Genomic DNA, 18,738 nt, shown 5'->3' on the forward strand with positions numbered 1-18,738 from the left:
TCATCAAAGATGGAAACGAGTATCTTTACCACATATGATATGAGAGCAAAAGCAGCATTACAACACTGTTAAGACTGATATTTCATTTCATTTCAACGGAAACATTATTCGGATAGGCTGAATGCTTCTATCTACCGAAAAATTGAAACATAAATGGAACTAGGTTTGTAAAGGGATAAGAAAACCAATGTGGAGCACTGTTTGAGTAGAAGAAAAAATCAATATTAGAGTGACAAGATGTGGAACTATTTTGGTACTCATAACCCAATGTCGTCCTATAAGCTGTAATATCTCATAACTCCGAAAATATAATTATATGATACAGAAAATATTTAAAATTAAAATAAACATACCATTCGAAAGAATTCTTTAAGACGTAAAAAAATTATATAGGTATCTTACTATGTGATACTATACTATCTACGAGGTGTCTCTAGAGTGAGATACTTTGATTATTTAGTTGTTTTTTTTTTATATTTTGGAAAAAAATATTGAAGATATTTTTGGATTTAAGAAGTTTAAAAGTTCACATACCACTCACTTACTTATTAATCACTGATTTCAAAAACGACAATGCCTGTGAACATGAGATTATAATGTTACTGTATAGCCACAGGCACATGTTCATTTCTAAGTTATATCGATAAAACTTTAACAATTAAACAATGACTTATATACTGAAAAAATTAAAGTCTAAATAAATATTAAGTACAGAGAGAATGAGGGAAGGGATCATTTAAACCATCGTCAGTACGAGACTCTCTGTTACTATATAAGAAGATGGGGACGATTGAAAAAAAAAACATTACTATAAGAATGCTATTAGTACATTCCATCGTAGTTCAAGTAACCAAACTAAGTAATCCCGCAAACTTTTGTAGGAGCTACATTGTTTCTCAGTATAACCAACGACTATAGTTATTAGTATTGGGTAAACTGTCTTGGATTGATATACTATTTTTATTTCGTTACGCAGTTATTATTCTGGCAGTCGGTGTGAGAAGAGGTGGTAACGATCTTATGTTTTATTATCCCGATGATTTCAGAATTGGACCAAGTTTGACTATTCAGTTATTAACTGGTATTTGTGAGACTTCAGGCTTATTTTTCCAGTCTCACAAATAATATACAAATAGCTTTTCTGTTGTTTTTTTTGTACCGATTATTTAAAGACTTTTACTATTATTTATCTAGCATTATGTTAAAATTCAAAGTTTGATTGAATATTATATGCCTCTCAGCTCATTGATCAATGATACTCATGCCTAGGAAGAGAATAATGTGAACATCATCTTGAAGCATACTTAAGGGGGTCGTAAAACGAGTTAGATTAATATCTAGCATGTTAATTATTAACAATAATATTAACATCTGACTTGTTTACCAATCCACCATTATATTCAGGATTGGCAAGATCTTGATGGCCCTCCAAAGGCCATTAAGACCCTACAGGACGATTCCTCTCCGGGGAGAAAGAGAGATTTATTGTCGCCGACTAGTGATATATCGACCCTCGTAGGATACATGTGGTCGAGGCGTCTTACATCTTCCGTCAGTGGCAGCCTATGCTAGGTTCAAGAGCATCGTCAGGCTCTGTAGAGGAGATGAATTTGTCAGGGTGCTCCTTCAATCGGTTGGCTTCCTCTGGGGTACATATCATTTCAAGAAGAGCTGTTTGGCAGGAGTAAACAACACTGAAGGAATATATGGCTCGTTTTACGACCCCCTTAAGTATGCTTCAAGATGATGTTCACATTACTCTCTTCCTAGGCATGAGCATCATTGATAAATGAGCTGAGGGGCATATAATGTTCAATCAAACTTTGAATTTTAACATAATGCTAGATAAATAATAGTAAAAGTCTTTAAATAATCGGTACAAAAAAAAAAAAAAAAAAAAACAAACAGAAAAGCTATTTGTATATTATTTGTGAGACTGGAAAAATAAGCCTGAAGTCTCACAAATACCAGTTAATACCTGAATAGTCAAACTTGGTCCAATTCTGAAATATTCACAATTCTTTTTGATCAATGAGCTGAGGGGCATATAATGTTCAATCATACTTTGAATCTTAAGAGCGTAATTAAAATTATATATTAACATAATGATGATCGATTGGTCTCAACAATGTATATTTCTTTCCAAAAACTCAATTCGCAGCCCTTTAGGCGATAATCAAGGTTAACCTATAAAAAATACAGCCTCATTTAGTTAGGCTTGAAAGTTTTTTTTTAAGGCAATCACAGCACAGCGAAGATGATGTTTGCCTAGTGGTCCACAGGTGACCAACCTATTCTAACCATGGTTGGGGATCAAGTTTTTCATTTTTTGGGACCGCCGCCTAATGAAAAAAGTCAACGCCCCAAGGCCGGATTTGTACCTGCACCACCCGCAGATCGATAGACATGCGCCTAATCCTTGAGCTACGGGCCACCGCAAATATTTTTAATAACAAAAATACATTTTTTTTCTCAACTTATTACGGTTCAAAAAAACAATGTTATTCATTAGCACGCTAAGAGACCCAAATTATCTAAACAAGATTTAGCTTTACCAGATATCCTCAATGCAAAACCAAAGCGGTCAAATTTTGCTCTTTTTTTTTTGAATTTTTTTTTCCTTTTAACATGGTATCCTATATTTTCCTAATGTTAAGAAAACTAAACTCAATATGCAGCACTAATTAAATATACAAAATGAGAAATTGAAATAACAAATTACGGGCTACCTGGAATATATTTGAAATATAATGTTCTTTGAAATTTGGCGGATATGCTTTTGCACTTTGGCATTGCACTGACGATACATATAAGACCAGTGAAACTACTATTGCATAATTATTTATACTGAATCTATTCACCTAATATTACTTTTTTTTGGGGGGGGGGGAGGAGGAGGGAGGCGTATACGGTGCCTCTCTGGCCTTTTGGGTGTATGGGTTAAAGTGGTCATCAGTATGAAGGAGATCAATCAAATTTATTAATAGGGAAAATTAAAGATATCTCAACGTATTATCGGAGAAAATAAAATAAGAACAACCAGAGCACTAGATTGTGTGACGATTCATGAGACATTTGTGTAGCTTTCCTGAGGTATTTATTAATGATGTAAACTTTTCGAAAACCTACGGGGCCCAAATGTTATTGCTGGTTCCAAGAGTTGATTGCAGTTTTAAATAGTTGAAATTTGTATGGGAGGTTGTTGTGCCAAATCTTGGTCGTGTATTAGAACCTTAAGAAAGGTAATTAAAGAACTTTTGAGTAAAGCCATAAATGTCAATTGTAAGACATAAAGATGACGTCTCGTTGCATCATTGCATATCTCAGAGGAAAAAAATTAAGGTATAGTCTCTTGAGTATCTAGTATTATGAAGTAGTCCTGAACGCGATCTGTTTCCTTGTCAATAGGGATAGCTGATATATGCTGAATCATTCGCCAAATAAACAAGAGATGTGGCGAATAGCGCTTCCCAATGTAGCAATGAATACTCATTATTTCTTCCCCAACAGCTACAAAATAAGGACAATCATACGTCCTTATTTTGTAATTGTCCAGAAAATGTATTTAGAATTTTTTTTTAATAGCTCATTAATTTCTACTCTCTGGAGAGCAAAAAAATGCGCGACATCAAAACATTTTATAAATCCTAACAATGAAGAATCAAAAGTCCATAAATATGTTTGTTGTGGAAGATTAGTTTTGGTTCAAATAGCGCATATTTATTGAGTTTTTATATTGAATCTAATAATATCAAAATAATGACGAAATAACCACCCTGAAAGATATTATACTTTATCTTCGACGAAGATGCACATATTTCTATTATTTAAACACAGTATATTGGCGTAAACATTAGCCGGAATAATGACATAATCAGGAAACATTTGCCGGCCAATTCTTACTCGGACTTCTCCTTCTATCAGGCCGTTTTAGCTGAGATAGCCCCCAGTTGAAGTTTCTAACGTACTCCAGCTCTTCCTCCTTATGTCTTTTTATTCGGTCTTCTTCGTCTTCCTCCTCCCCTTTCCAAGGAAGTCGATGGAAGATGGACTAGAGTAAGACCGAGAAATACTTGGGATGGTGTAGTCAAAGAATTATTTGACAAGAGAGGAATTGACCTAACTAGGCCCAGCCAACTGATATAGGACCTAGAAATATGGATCCGGCTCTATAAGCAAGCTCCTCGGTAGAAGAGAAAGGTTAAGAAGAAGAAATAGCTTAAAGCGAAATACTGAAGTTGTATTTCGCTATGGACATTGAATGTATTTCATGTTAATTTTATGATTATGTTATCCGTGTTTATTATATGTCAATTACATGTATATCTAGTAAAAACAAATATAAATAAGATATTGATGAAATTCCTAATACCAACGCCCTTATAGCTACTTATATTATTATTATTCTCAAAAAAATCCATCCACTGGTATAGAATATGGAAGAACGCCGCATTAACTGTAAGTCTGACTTGCTAATGGCAGAATTTTCATTAATGAGCCTTCTTAGCAGAGGTACAAGACAAATGTATCAGAGTGTGATCAATCAAACATCAATAAGGCTCTTGATTGTAAAGAGGTAATTTCTAATCATAGTAATGTATACAATAAAATCTACACATCTAATTCACGGACAAAGGTGACCATTTCACTCATATATAGTGGTTTTTGAATGAATTCGTCACGTAGTCACTACATCATTGTTATAAAATATTCATTTTACAAGATAAGAAATTTATTCGATAAAGGAAACTATGTACCAATTCAAAAAATACTTTAACACATTAATATAAAATATCCCGTGTATAATATAAAATATGTCACAATGAATCTAAAAAGTTTGTACCGATCTTTCTAAATGTTATTCGACTAAATGGGGAGAAATATTTTAATAGAACTGTCATAACTCTTTAGCCCTGATAATGTCTTAGAGTATAATGAAAAAAAAAATTGTAAAATATAATTAAAGACAAGCGTGGATAAATGTATGAGGTGATATTTTATGAAAACTTGATATTTTCATTTTTTAATAATACATTAAATACTATTTGCTACATAGAAAATGGTTTAATTTTATTAAACCTTAAATTGTGGTAGTTTATAGATACTAAAAATTAAGTTTACCAATCCAAAATGAGAATAAAGATTAAATTAACATTTTTTCAGATTCCAATGTCAGTAACAAAATACTTTCATCTAGATGTGTCTTCAGTTAGAAATGGAGAGGAATGGAAATGATCATGAACCTCAGGAAAGACAAATCAATTTGCAAAGAAACAAAGTTAATTTAGTGACCATCTGAAGAAAGTGTTCTTTGCTCAGCATTTAATTTGCCGAAAATCCTCCACATTAAGCGCTTAGCATATCAAAATCGTTCTGGTTTTAACCTTGATTACAACTCTGAACTTGAAAATTTTCTGGTAAAGTTTCTGATAGCTTTCCCCTTCTGAAGCTCTAACAGTCCTTTATCGAGTGATTATTACTCGCGTTTGTAATACGACACATTCCTGCTATTTGTCACACGAAGATATAACATATATAAAATAAATTTAATATAAAACAAAAATTATTAAGAAAAAATAGGGGTTAAAAAACTGGAGCGAACTAAAATAATAAATATCTCTTGCTAACACTTTTGTAAAATGTTATGGATGGAAGCAGATAGGGACCTAACATTCTTTAGTACTTATCAGTTGCATGTATATTATATTAAAAACATTTTAAAATATAAAAATTTACTTTTACCACAAATGTAAACATTAATGTATAAACAGCTGGTATAAATAATGGATAAAAATAGCTGATAGGTCTGGCTACACATTCTATAAGTATTATGAATCTAGAAAGATGGGAAAATCAAATCCATGGTGCATCTTTGGCAAAGCTAAAGAAAATAAAAAAAAATGGATGATAACAACTAGAGCTGAACATTGTTATTTAAACTATAAACTTTAGTCCTTCAACATAATATTTTTATATACATGTGATATGCCTAATTGCAGGGAGGATAAAGTATTCTTCATTTAATAGACACTTGTTCTGTTTTAAAGTCGTAAAGAAAACAAAAATTAAAATACATCTATATTGTGCGATGTATCAAGAGTGTTGGCCTAAGGAGAAATCAGTTTTCATTCAATAGATATTTTGAATGTTAATAATAACAGGGACCGACTCGCAGGCACAAAGAGTAGGCTCTTTTGGGGCAATTAGTGGTGGATCAAATGATCAAGAGATTACCACTCTAGATAAGTGTAGGGGAGTGCTTCCAAGCAGGTACAAGAACACTTGTTCTTTGTAAATAACTGGAAATATAATCTTATGTTATTTCGACTTGATTCCATAGTCTAAACACCCTGAAGGGTATTCTATGATTAATTACACAAATTAAAGCATGCCATAGCATGAGGGCAATCGGGGCATAGGTCATGGGCAAGCATGGTAGATCGGTCCCCATTAGAACCCGACAGAGATATATAATAGATATAGAAATACACAAATATAAAATAAATGCTATTTCTGGAACTTCCATCCGTCTTAGAACCGCGTTTAGCAAGTAACATAGCAATTGATAGAAAAATAAAAAAATATTTTATTGGTACTCGTAAGTTATTTTTGTAGATGAAATGTGCTTTGAACCATAGAAAATGTTTAATGATAGAGTTTTATTATAATAACTATATATATATTTACTTTTTCTACTTCGGTATTTTTTTCTGTACATATAGAGTGAATACTTAGAATACTAATACGTATTGCCCTTAATTGCTACAGATTGTATCTGTAATCTTAATAAAAAAATAATTATTTATAATATCAAAAGGTTTTTATTTAAAAAAAAAAAAATATAATTCAGATTTCACTTCCGTAAGTCAGGTTTATATTTGTTATATATGTGCATTTTGGTTTCTTTTAAAGGGTATCTCAGATGTATAAATAAGTATCCTATTTAGATAAATACAAATATTTAAAAAGTTCCTATGTAATGTGTTAACATGTAAACCTCAAGAAGCTAAAATACAAAGTAAGTAAACAGAAATAGAGGAAAACTGAATAAGATAATAAGTTTTTAATTTAATTATCTCATAAATTCTAATTGATTAAACCTGTTTAAATATTTACTGGGAACAGGAAAGGTATTATTTATAAACAATAGTGTTTATATTTTGGTTTCAGACAGGCTTATAAATTGATCCGAAATAGTTTCTTAACCAGTAGTGAGTGTATGTGAGAAACACGAAAAACTAAAATTGTTGTTTCCTAATTGTACCGTACCTACATATTTCCGATTTAAACTTTGAGAGATATTTTGCCTAATTGTGTTCCTATTTATAATTATATTTCATCCGTCAAAAAATAAAAACATATTAAAACATTTAACGATAGAAAAAGTGCTTTACTGCAGTACAGTAATGAAATTAATTAACTATACTGGTATACTGATTATTATTTAGTAATTAGATAACAATTAACAATAACTCTGTTAATATTATATCTGCATTAGGTCAAACCCTTAATGTGGCCTCTGGCAATAAAATTTACCCTTGGGAGTGGTTATTTCGTCTTGCTTTTGAAACACAGATATGTCTAGTGTAAAAGCATTGTTCCTCCACTGTAATTATTCTGTACTCTTATGATTATTCATCATAATAATTAGTGAGAATATTATGTGTAAAAATGATTTGAGTTATTTGTTGATATAAATAAAATAAAATTTAAAGAATTTTTCTCATCCAAATTTCATTTCCTAATTCTAGAATAATAAAATTGTCAAATATTACAAAATAAAAAAATTCACTTCTAACGCACGAGTGTCGCACATTTTATAACACTAATTAAGAGTTAGTATATTATTAAATTTTAAGTCTTGATCTTTGTTTGTGTAAAAAATATTATAAGAATTTTTTGTTTACAAATAATTACACTTATAGTTACATTTTCATTAATCACCTGATTATCCTGATTTGGATTATTAGATGTTTATATTGTTTAATTTTATCAGTGTACACATTAAATATTTACTTTCCTCCCTGAGACCAAAAATTAAGAGCCTGACCAAAGTAATAGACAATGTTGGAAAAGGATAATTAAGGGTCAATGTTCCACATGGGCAATCAAAAGGCCTTCTTCCTCAAAAGACCTTTATGTTCTAAGCTTCCATTACACTCTTATAATTACATCCTCTTACGTTATAATGTTTATAAGGTAAAAACAGTTTAACTAATTTAATGTCATTTTCTAAACAAAGGAGAAACAGCTCTACTTCTTGCGGAAAAAAAATTAATGGAATGAAAAATAATAAAAAATGTTACAGGAAATGCATCCTATAAATATCGTTTAAGAAGTTTATATTTAATAATGTTTCTCTTCAAGCGGATGAGGTTGGTGGTTGGAGGTGAATGTCGGCTGGCCAGGAAATCATATGTTCTCACTGACAATAATCACTGAACACAAGACTCTTTGTGGGTGGTAGGTGGTAGTATTTCGGGTATTAATTTTTTGTTTACATCTTTCTACCATTGATTCTAGGATACAACTGCAAGAGGTAAAGTACTCTATGACCATTTTCTACCAATTAAGTATTATTACACATTTGTATGTAACTGTTTTTGCTGTCCCAAGAGACATAGACGACAATCTCTTACAACAATTGTTAGTTGAGTTAGGTGGTTTAAAAAAAACAAAAAAAAATTAAAATAAGATTAATTACAATAAGCGAAAAAAATAATAATTATACGGTTTTATGCGGCAGTGCGCGCAACTTTCACATACCGCCCTAGAGAGTTCCACATTCTGTGTAAATGGGTGGGTTTTGGGTTGAAATTATCCGGTAATAAATCCGCAAATAAACTACGGAAGGAAATTAATCACAATTCTTGTTTCTGTAGGATTAATCATTTTTTTAAGGTAGATTAAACCATTAAAACTGAATTAACTTATAGAACTGTGTGTTAAAGACTAGAAGTTTCTCTATTACTCTTGTGCACAGCATCAAGCAAAAAGAACCATGTCCTTTATTGGTGTGATTTGATTACACGAGTTCCGCTACTAACTGAAATGTCTACGGCTTATTTAACCACTCAGCATCATTAATTAGGTACCCTTAATTGAGTAAAAATCTGGCGGTCGAGCGTGATTCTTACCAAATCACCTCCTTGCACAATGTTTGGTCTAGTAGTCTTCCTTACAAAGTACTGAACCCCTGACCCTTCATGGATTGTAGCGGTACAGATTTTAATTTTAATAAATTGGAAAGGTGAAATAAAATAATACAAAAAAAAATTATTTAGGAAATTATCTAAACCTGTCTCATACATATAAAAGGTTCTTTAAAAAGAGATCCCAACTTATAATGTTATTTGATAACTCTCATAAATTATCTGATGAGTTGTGAATAATTAATAGAGGTTTTCAGTGCCTGATGATGACATGTGAAGGCACATATCGATCTTATGTTATTCTCAACTTTTATAATTACTCGCTCACCTTGTCTCTTGTCAACCCCGTCTTCTGCAGTTACAGTATGTGAATCATTTTCTTCTACGCTGGAAATATAAAAAATAAAATTAATTATATTAAAATTTCCAAATTATTTTAGTGCTGAAATTGAAATTATATTTATATAAATGTGTATATATATATTCACTAATCATTACTTTCTTAACCTCGATTAAAAAACAAAAACAAAATAGTGATGTCAGCTGTTGATAACATCGGTCTGTATTTGGGTTCTAAATATCAGACTTTGGTTCGTTCTATGTAATTAATATCATTAAAAATGGTTTTCTTTTATTAAAATTGCTTTTATAGTAGCAATACCTCGTATTTTTAGTTAAATTTTCTCAATTGTTACTAAATATCTCTAAAAATATAGGCCTGACAGAATACCTTTCGATTTCTTTTTTTAATTAAAATTAAAATCTGTAACGTTACAACCTATGAAGGGTCAGGGGCTCAGACCTTTGTAAGGAAGTACTGTTACTGGACCAACGGTTGTGCAAGGAAGTGATTTGGTTAGAATCACGCTCGACCGCCAGATTTTTACCCAATTTAAGAGGCTGGGTGGACCCCAGGAGGGCGCCAGAACCCACAGGAGTTGACTCACGGCTACAGTAACAGAAAACAATTTTCTACCCAGCCGGTTCCGAATTCGGGTCCTTGGAGCTAGTAACCACGCCCCTTAACCTGTGCTCCCTAAATTAAATTGACTCAATAAAATTTTCTTCGATTTGAAACCAGAATTATCTTTGTACAAACATTATTTTTCTAAGGTACAGCTCTTCAGACATACATTGTTTGTTCCAAATCGTAATTGTGTCTTGTTTTGCGAAATGTCAAAAATAATTATTCTAGGAGAGCAATCATGCAGTACGATTTTAATGTAAATTTAATTAGTTTTATTTTCAGCTAATAAGAGAACGTTTAGACTTAACGTCGTGTGTTTTTTAAATGGCCGATAGTAAAAGATCATGCCAAGTGTACTTAGAATATTTATTTATTAATCAATCATTAATAACTAAACAAGACATTCAGTATAAATAATATTCATGACAATTTAGTCGTATTTTTATTTTTTAAAAGTTTTTCTCAGCTCTGATTCCATCTTTAGTGCTATTAAAGTGCTTTTCTGAAAAGTTACAAACGCTCTATAACGAGATGTTTTCACAAAAGAGCTTAAAAGGTTGAATCACAGAAAATTCATAATTATCGAAATACGGAATAGGCAGAGACTGCTAAAACAAAATATTGACAACTGGTAGATAGACTATTGAACTCGCTTATTTGTTTGTATTTCTGGTAGAGGAACTTTTTTAAATTAAATATTTGTTATAAATTATATTTATCATTACTACATTAAATTTGACATCAATAAGTTATATGTAATATCAAAACTTACGAAATTATTGCCATAATATATTTAGGGACCGCTTGTAGTCGAGGGAGTTAGAGCATTCACTTGAATCCACGGGATCGACTTTAATTTATGTGGTGGTTCCACGAAAGGAAACTGTGACTCTCCCCCTCCCACTATGGTTAGAATAGAGTGATACCCTGTATGTAAATAACTAATAATTAATTACTAATTTTTGTATACAACCTCAGAAGATAAGCGTCATTAAGACATGTTTCTCGTTTTAATTTATCAATTCACTGTAGGTTCAATTAAAATATTATTTAGAAGTATGTAAGATAATATATTACGATAATAATTGTTGAATATACCACTATTCTGACAAAATTCGAATATCAATACATTACGTGCGTTGATTCAACAAGTAAATGGAATGAACCATCAGTCATTGCTTGTCAAGAGATAGCAGAAACCGAACTCGCAAATTAACCTAACCCAAGAGTAGATAAGGGATAAATGACCGGAATCGGAGAACTGATAAAATGAATCTCATGAGGACAGGATGATATATCAGGAAGCTATCATTAGTAAGAGTGGAAGGGCTGATGAAGATATAGCGACCGAGATCAATAGGTTTTAAGCCTTCACTCAACATGCCTCTATTTGCGACCTTAAGGTAAAAGTACAAGAGCCGGGAAGAAAAAAAATCAGTTATCTCACCCCAATTTTTTATTACTTGAATGAAAACTATGTATAATTACTAGTCAAAACTGATGAGTCTGCCAAGTATAGGTAGGGGGAATAGAAAATGGCGAACGAAAAAACCTTAAAAACATTAATTTTTCATTCAGAGCTCTATAGCTTAAAAACTACCAACAACACTAGAAAGTAAAAAAAAAACATTATTTAAAGAAGAGTAGATTTGCTGAAATATTAGCCCTAACAGAGCTATCCACGTCCAATATAGCTTTTTAAAAAGTAACATTTCTTAAAAATGTACTGAAAAATTACTAGTTAGTTAATTTATTTTGAGAAATCTATATCTCAAGAACTATGTGACGTATGGATGTCTATTAGCACTAATATTAAAGCTAGTTTAACGCACTATAAAGTAGTTTATGACTTTTTCCTTCGTAGGAATAGATGATATTTCCTAAAATAAATTGACTTATAGTTGTTGGGAAGATAAGTTTCATTTATGAAAACTTCATTTAAAAACCATAGGACACATATGTTTGCCAGCACTCGATAAAGGAAATTAAACTTACTAAAAAGTAGTTTATGAGGCTTATCTTCGTAGGGGTAGTAGTTTTATGATATTCACATATGAATATAAATTTGGTAAATGAAAATTTGTCCGAACAACTATAAATCAATTTATTTTAGCAAATATCATGAAAACTACTACGACGATAAACGCCATGAACTACTTTATAACACATTATACTAGCTTTAATTTGAGTGCTAACAGACATTTGAACGTCAAATGGTTAGTGAGATATCGATTTTTCAAAATAAATTCACTAACTACTGATCTTTTAATACGTTCTGTAGAACATTTTTATGAGATGTTGCTTTTTAAAAAGCTAATATCTCGAGAACTATTGAACGTAAATAGCTCTATTAGGGCTTACATTTTAGCAAATTTACTCTACTTTAAATAATGTTCTCTTGGATTTTCTACTGATTTTGGTAGTTTTATAGATATAGAGCTACGAATGAAAAATTAATTATTTTTAACGTTTTGAAACAACCACCATTTCTAATTCCCCCTTCCTATATTTAGCAGACTCGTTAATTTTGATCAGTAATTATACATAGTTTTCATAAAAGTAATCGAAAATTGGGGTGAAATAACTTTTTTATCCCCTTGGGGTCTTATACTATAACACGTTTCTGAGGATGAGGAGGAAGTAAGATAGTTGAGGCGAAAAATATAAAGGAAATATGTTTTATTAAAGTCGTTAAAAATAGTTTGATTTATATTGCTTTTTGAGTGGGTGAAAATATTTTTTTTTATGCGCATGCCATTGTTTATGTATTCATGATTATTTGTGAGGATATGGATTATTTCTTACAGACAAAATTAATACTTGCAGGTTAGGGCTTAAAAATTTAACGTTTATGTGTGTTACTTAAACTAAAATGACCTATATAAATATCCCCTCTCCCCCCAAAAAAAGGTTTCTACATTTTGATTTTTCCACCTGTACCGCAGCGCAGTATTGCATGTCTTTCATAGAAAGACCTCATCTGTCAGAAGCCCCTCTCAGTGCTTCATCCAAAGCATCAAACCAACCACTTTCTATTTCACTGGTTGAATCTTAGAATATCGGCTATAGACCTAGAGGTGCTAATATTAATGTTAAAACTTATGAATGTTAAAATTAACAACATTGTGACGGATTATTTGCAAACTTTATCAATTTTTAGTAAATAAATATATCAACTCTGAAACTGTGAGTAATTCGTTCCAAAACCTTGTATAATAATTGAAAATTGGACTTTTGACTGAAACTGTGCGTTCATAGATTGAATGAAATTTAAAGATGTCTCCAAAATTTATTACGAATATTACTGTCGTTATATTAAATATGTGTTTCTCAAGGACATCTTTAAATATGAGCAATAAAATATCCTAATAATATAAGGATTAAAATTACATTACTTTATAATTATACAATATTAAGAATAATAACATTTATTAAATCAATTATTCACCCTCTTACTACATAAAGACGTTTTAGCAACAAGAAAAAAATTTGCCTTAAGCATCTCTTGTATTTCTTTCCTACTAAGTTTCTAATTTTTATAGCTCTGCTTATTGGGAATTATGAATCACATTGGGACTGCTTGGGATCCAATAATCTAAAACAATCGAATTGTTAAAATTTTATTAGAATTAAATACTTATTGAATAAAATGAAAGTAGTAGTAATTTAGGAGTTCATGTGATATTTTTTTCCATCTCTCTCTCCTTTTTTTTTTTTTTTTTTTTTTTAGAAGTATTGAGGCCTTTTAATCAGATTTTAATTCTCAAAAGAGCCATTTGACTCCTTCGTTGTTGAAATGTTAACCAAGCAAGTTATCTCGGATTCAATTTTCTTGAAAATGATAAGATTGATTAGAAAAATATTAGAATCGTTTATCAGAGGCATATCGATGTAGTGAGAGTTTCTAAGCTCGTCAGTGCAGACTTATGAAATAGTCGCCCAGCTGAATTTTATAAGATCCTAAACGCTGTTTAGGAAAATGAACTCGAATATATCTGAATTGAACCTACCTACAGACGGAATTATGATGTCGCCCATGACCTTATGGTAATATTCTCTGATCCTGATACTGACGGCCGAACCTTAAGGTTCAAGGGTGTCCAGTTCAGAGATTGTTTAAGTTCGATACCTAATTCAGTCAGTCATTGTTCATTTAATGGCGATCCTATTCCATTGCGGAAAAGGTAACAGTTCTAAGTAGATGCCTGAGGTTGAGGAAATGATATAACAGGCCAACTAACTGAAGTTCCCAGTTTCAGTTCGCTACGCCTGTACAAGTACCATTACCTTCAGTGGAAAGTTTGGTCTAATTACAATTTAGTTGGACTAAACCTACAGCAACAACAGGAAACTGAGACGACAGCTACCTCTCATCTATTCATAAGAGTAAACTATATAATCTAGTTTAACCTGGGTCTAGCATGTAATTTCAATTATCAACTAACATTTAAAAAAACATAATGTCATAATTGATCACAAGCATATACGTACCGATATATGTACCTAAAAGAAATAGATGTATCTTTCTTGATAAAATAGAAATTATTATCTACAAAAGATAACATAGATCAACTATATCATCTTATGGTTTAATTAGAATCATTATTTCTTTACAAATAATGAATATTTTTTTTTTTATAACCAATCAGTGTTTCATAAGTTTAATTAGAGCCAGATGAAAACACGAATAAAAACCAAATATATATTAGGTTGAAAATGAGCTTCTAAGCCTTCAGTATTTAAGAAACAGGACTTGCAGGAATACCTTTACTATGTTAATTAATTGAAAGTTACTATATAATAAGTAATTACAAACTTATATATTACATAATTACATTATATTATGTAATATATAATTTTATCTCCTTTTAAATTTTTAATGAAGCTGTAGTAAAGAATTTCGCCATTCAGGGTTATAATAAATAGTATACGGGGTTTCATTAATAGAACTAACATATTGGTTAAAACAAAAAGAATACAGTCTGCTAATACATATAGTTTACTAAATTATTGGCCATTTTCAACACGTATTGCATAAAATACATTATAATACTACATAACTTAAAATATAATTCGCTACAAATTATCACCTTTCGTTAATTGCCCAGCCATAATATTTAAATAATATACAATAAAAACATCCTACAGCCCTCAGGTCAGAGAATTTTAGCGTTTCTTCATTATTGCGTATTGCAATATAAGTGGTAATATAAAAGTAATTTTTACTGTTTTTTTTTAACATTTAATTCTTAGAATTACTTTTTTAACATTTTTTTCATTTATCATCTTTTATAGTTTTCATAATCACTCTAGTTACTAACAACTCGTTTCTTAGGGAGAAAATTCGATAAAAATAAATTGGAATTTAAGAATAATATCTGGAGATGGCATTTTAGATGTCTCAAAATTCTCAATTTTCAATTACTAGACCGATTGTTCAAAGTACGAGTACACATTTGCACTAATGGTTTATCCAACTTTCAATCCTTGAAAATGCGAATAATCCAGACACACAAAATCAATTTTTGGGATGCAAATCTGGCTTGTCAGTATTCAAATTAAAAAATTTACATGCTTTTGGGTCTTTGAATATTGTACAGGAACCATTTTCCAGTTTCTAGTTATAAAAAAACTCCTGTATTGTTCAGTAGAACTAGACCATTTGTTAGCGTAAGATTGAAACCCAAAAGGTGACAATGTTTATAAAAATAGAATATAATTCTTATCATAAAATATATAGATTATAATATAGGAATATTCCATGTACATGAAACTTCTTGTAGTATAATTTACATTGACTATTTATAGTTAATCCTAATTCTAAACAGTTAGTTCTAATACAAATAAAAATTGATGAAAACAAAAATAATATAAATCTTTTTAATCATCCTAATCCTTTGGTTCAATCCCTATCCAATTCCAACCGTCCCTACAATCCACTTTGAAGGTTGAAACGACAGTGACCAAGAGACTTATTGTAAAATAAAAATGGACAATTGGAGTTTTGGCAGTGGTTAGATGCTCCATTAAAGTTGGATGTTGGCAGCTTTAGCGCATTTGCTCAGCCTCCACTGGCTCATTACCAGTGACGTGGTGAGAGGAATCTCAAAGAGTAATCTTATTTCTGCTTTACCTCTCATACGTGGGGGATTGAGGGGTCTCCAGGTCGGTAGTGTAAATATTGTAAATAAGAGTGAAAATGCGACTGGTCATTATATTATTTATTTTTTATTATTTATTTATTTTTATTATTAATTATTTATTTATTTTTATTCTTATCCTTATTATTTTATGTACTTAGTTTGATTATATTTATTTTCTTTATCCTTCTGTTTGTATATAGTTAGACAGAGATTTTATTTATTTGTATATATTTTTTTCTTTTTCATTTATTATTTATTCTTATGTAATTTTATTTTAGCATGAATGTGATCACTTTTCATTATTACTAATATGAGAGACCATATAACATTCGAATTTATTAGGACTACTGAATCGCGCTAGCTCTTCACTTTTAGAAACCCTTCGCCTTATAAACCTATGAAACAAGACAGATGGAGAAGAAGCAAAACTAGAACAAGCAATAATCGCATAAAATAACTCTTTGAATCAAGATCTAGAAATGACACCCAATGAAATCACTTTCGGTATAACAGAGCATTAAAAATAAAAGAGCAACTAGTAATCAGACACAAAAATAGTTTCTATAATGGAAAATGTGTAAAATTTAATTCTAAACAGTATAGTAAAGACATTGTAGAGATAAGAGACTAGTGTATATTAGCATTATGTAAAAATGTATAAGTAAATCCATGTACTAAACCAATATTTAACTTTCAATGTTAACATAATAGAAACTACAACTAATAACAATGTTTACATCATATACTAGTCTTATTAGTCTTAACAAAATTGAAAAATTAATAAATATTAGTATCCCACCAACATATGAAAATAATGTAAATATTCCTATAATATCTCATTATAAGATTAATAATAATTGTCTTTTATCAACTAATTATACTTTTGAAGAAATAAAACAATTAGATATAGGTACTATGGAAATAGAAGAATTGGAAGCCTATGACATCACTATATCTAATTTTATTACTTATTTCTTTTATGTAATCTGTTTATATGTTATATGTTTATATTCCTGCCCCGATCTCCCAGCAGTCAGTCTCCAGTCCGACATTGGACTGTTAGTCTCACTTCCAGTCACAGTTCATTCAGTTCCAAATTCTCTCCCATCGTAGTCGCAGTTTCGATCATTGTATTATTTAGAGTTAAAGTTTATAATTAATTTATAACTATTACTAATTGTATTTTTACACAAATAAACATTTTTTTAAACAATTATTGAGGCAGTTACCATAATTCCATTTCGAGTTGAATATTCGGCATTTTAATAAGTTTACTAAAATTTCGTTTATTTATATTCCAAAAGCTAAACGAATTATTATTATAATTGCATGACAAAAATGTAGTTTTAATAACATATTTAGCAGATTAATAATATATAATATGTAATATGTTTAATAACATATTTTAGGTAATTTTAATCACTATTTAGCAGAGTAAAAATTAGACACAATATGTTATTAACATTTTTTAAATAATAATTTAACTGATTATATTTCTGTATAAATACACTTTTATGCAAAGTATAACTTGTATATTTTGATTAATTATGCACTCTTAATACAATATTAACTGAGTACGATGAAGCTATGCTATGTGGCTCTATGAATAATTTGAATGCACAGGTTTCATTTTAAGATTATATTAGAAATTTTTTTTAATTCAAAAAACTTTATTGATAGATATACAACCTGCCACACCGTTCTGGCCAATAAACAATAGGCAATAGCAATAATAGTGATGAATGAACACATTCATACTAAAATAAAATAAAATAACAATGAAAAATAAATAAACAAAGGAAATAAAAAAAAAAAAAAGAGCATAAAATCTCTCTTAAAATATATACAAACAGAAGGATAAAGAAAATGAACATAATCAAATTATGTGGATGAAAAAATAAAATAATTATAAACATAAAATAATCTCTTGTCTCATTTACACTCTTATCTGAGGATCCCCAAGTCTATGATATCCTCCACGTGTGAGGGGTAGAGCATAGCTCATCAGATCCCAGCGCATCCCTCTCACCGCATCACTGGTAATGAGCCAGTGGAGGCTGAGCAAGTGCGCTAAAACCGCAAACTCTTAACTTCAGTGGACCATCTAACCAATGCCAGGACTCCAATTGTCCATTTTAAGTTCGCTAAAATATTAAAAATATTAACGTTCCTAACAGCTCTGAAGTAGTGTTTGAATAATCCTAGTACTTTCCTAAATTACTGATATCTAGTTTAGAAGAATGAGAGATACTTAGAAATAGCAAGGAAGAAAATAACCATCAGGCGTTTGTAAAAATTCAATTTATTATAAATTTAGTAGCATTTGACTAATACAAGATTATTCCACCGATTATTATATACCCTTTATTCTATATAGGTAGGAAAGTTAAGTTGGCTGTTGAAGGAAGAACTGTTAAAGTTTAAATTTAAAATTAAATAATAAAATTAAAAAAATAATAGTCAAGCAGAATAAATC

The 18,738-nt window shown here is 30.4% G+C and overlaps 1 protein-coding gene across 2 annotated transcripts in view; it reads right to left on the bottom strand.

The window, feature by feature from the left end:
• Positions 1-18,738, bottom strand: part of SPR (Sex peptide receptor) — a gene marked incomplete in the record, with an annotated part of 538,241 nt that overhangs the window by 75,048 nt on the left and 444,455 nt on the right. For both annotated transcript variants that reach the window (XM_067045511.1, XM_067045510.1), the window contains 1 exon segment: positions 9,481-9,539.

Source organism: Halyomorpha halys, unplaced genomic scaffold (assembly GCF_000696795.3).
Source record: "Halyomorpha halys isolate HHAL.00 unplaced genomic scaffold, Hhal_1.1 Scaffold48.1, whole genome shotgun sequence".
Classification (NCBI taxonomy): domain Eukaryota; kingdom Metazoa; phylum Arthropoda; class Insecta; order Hemiptera; family Pentatomidae; genus Halyomorpha; species Halyomorpha halys.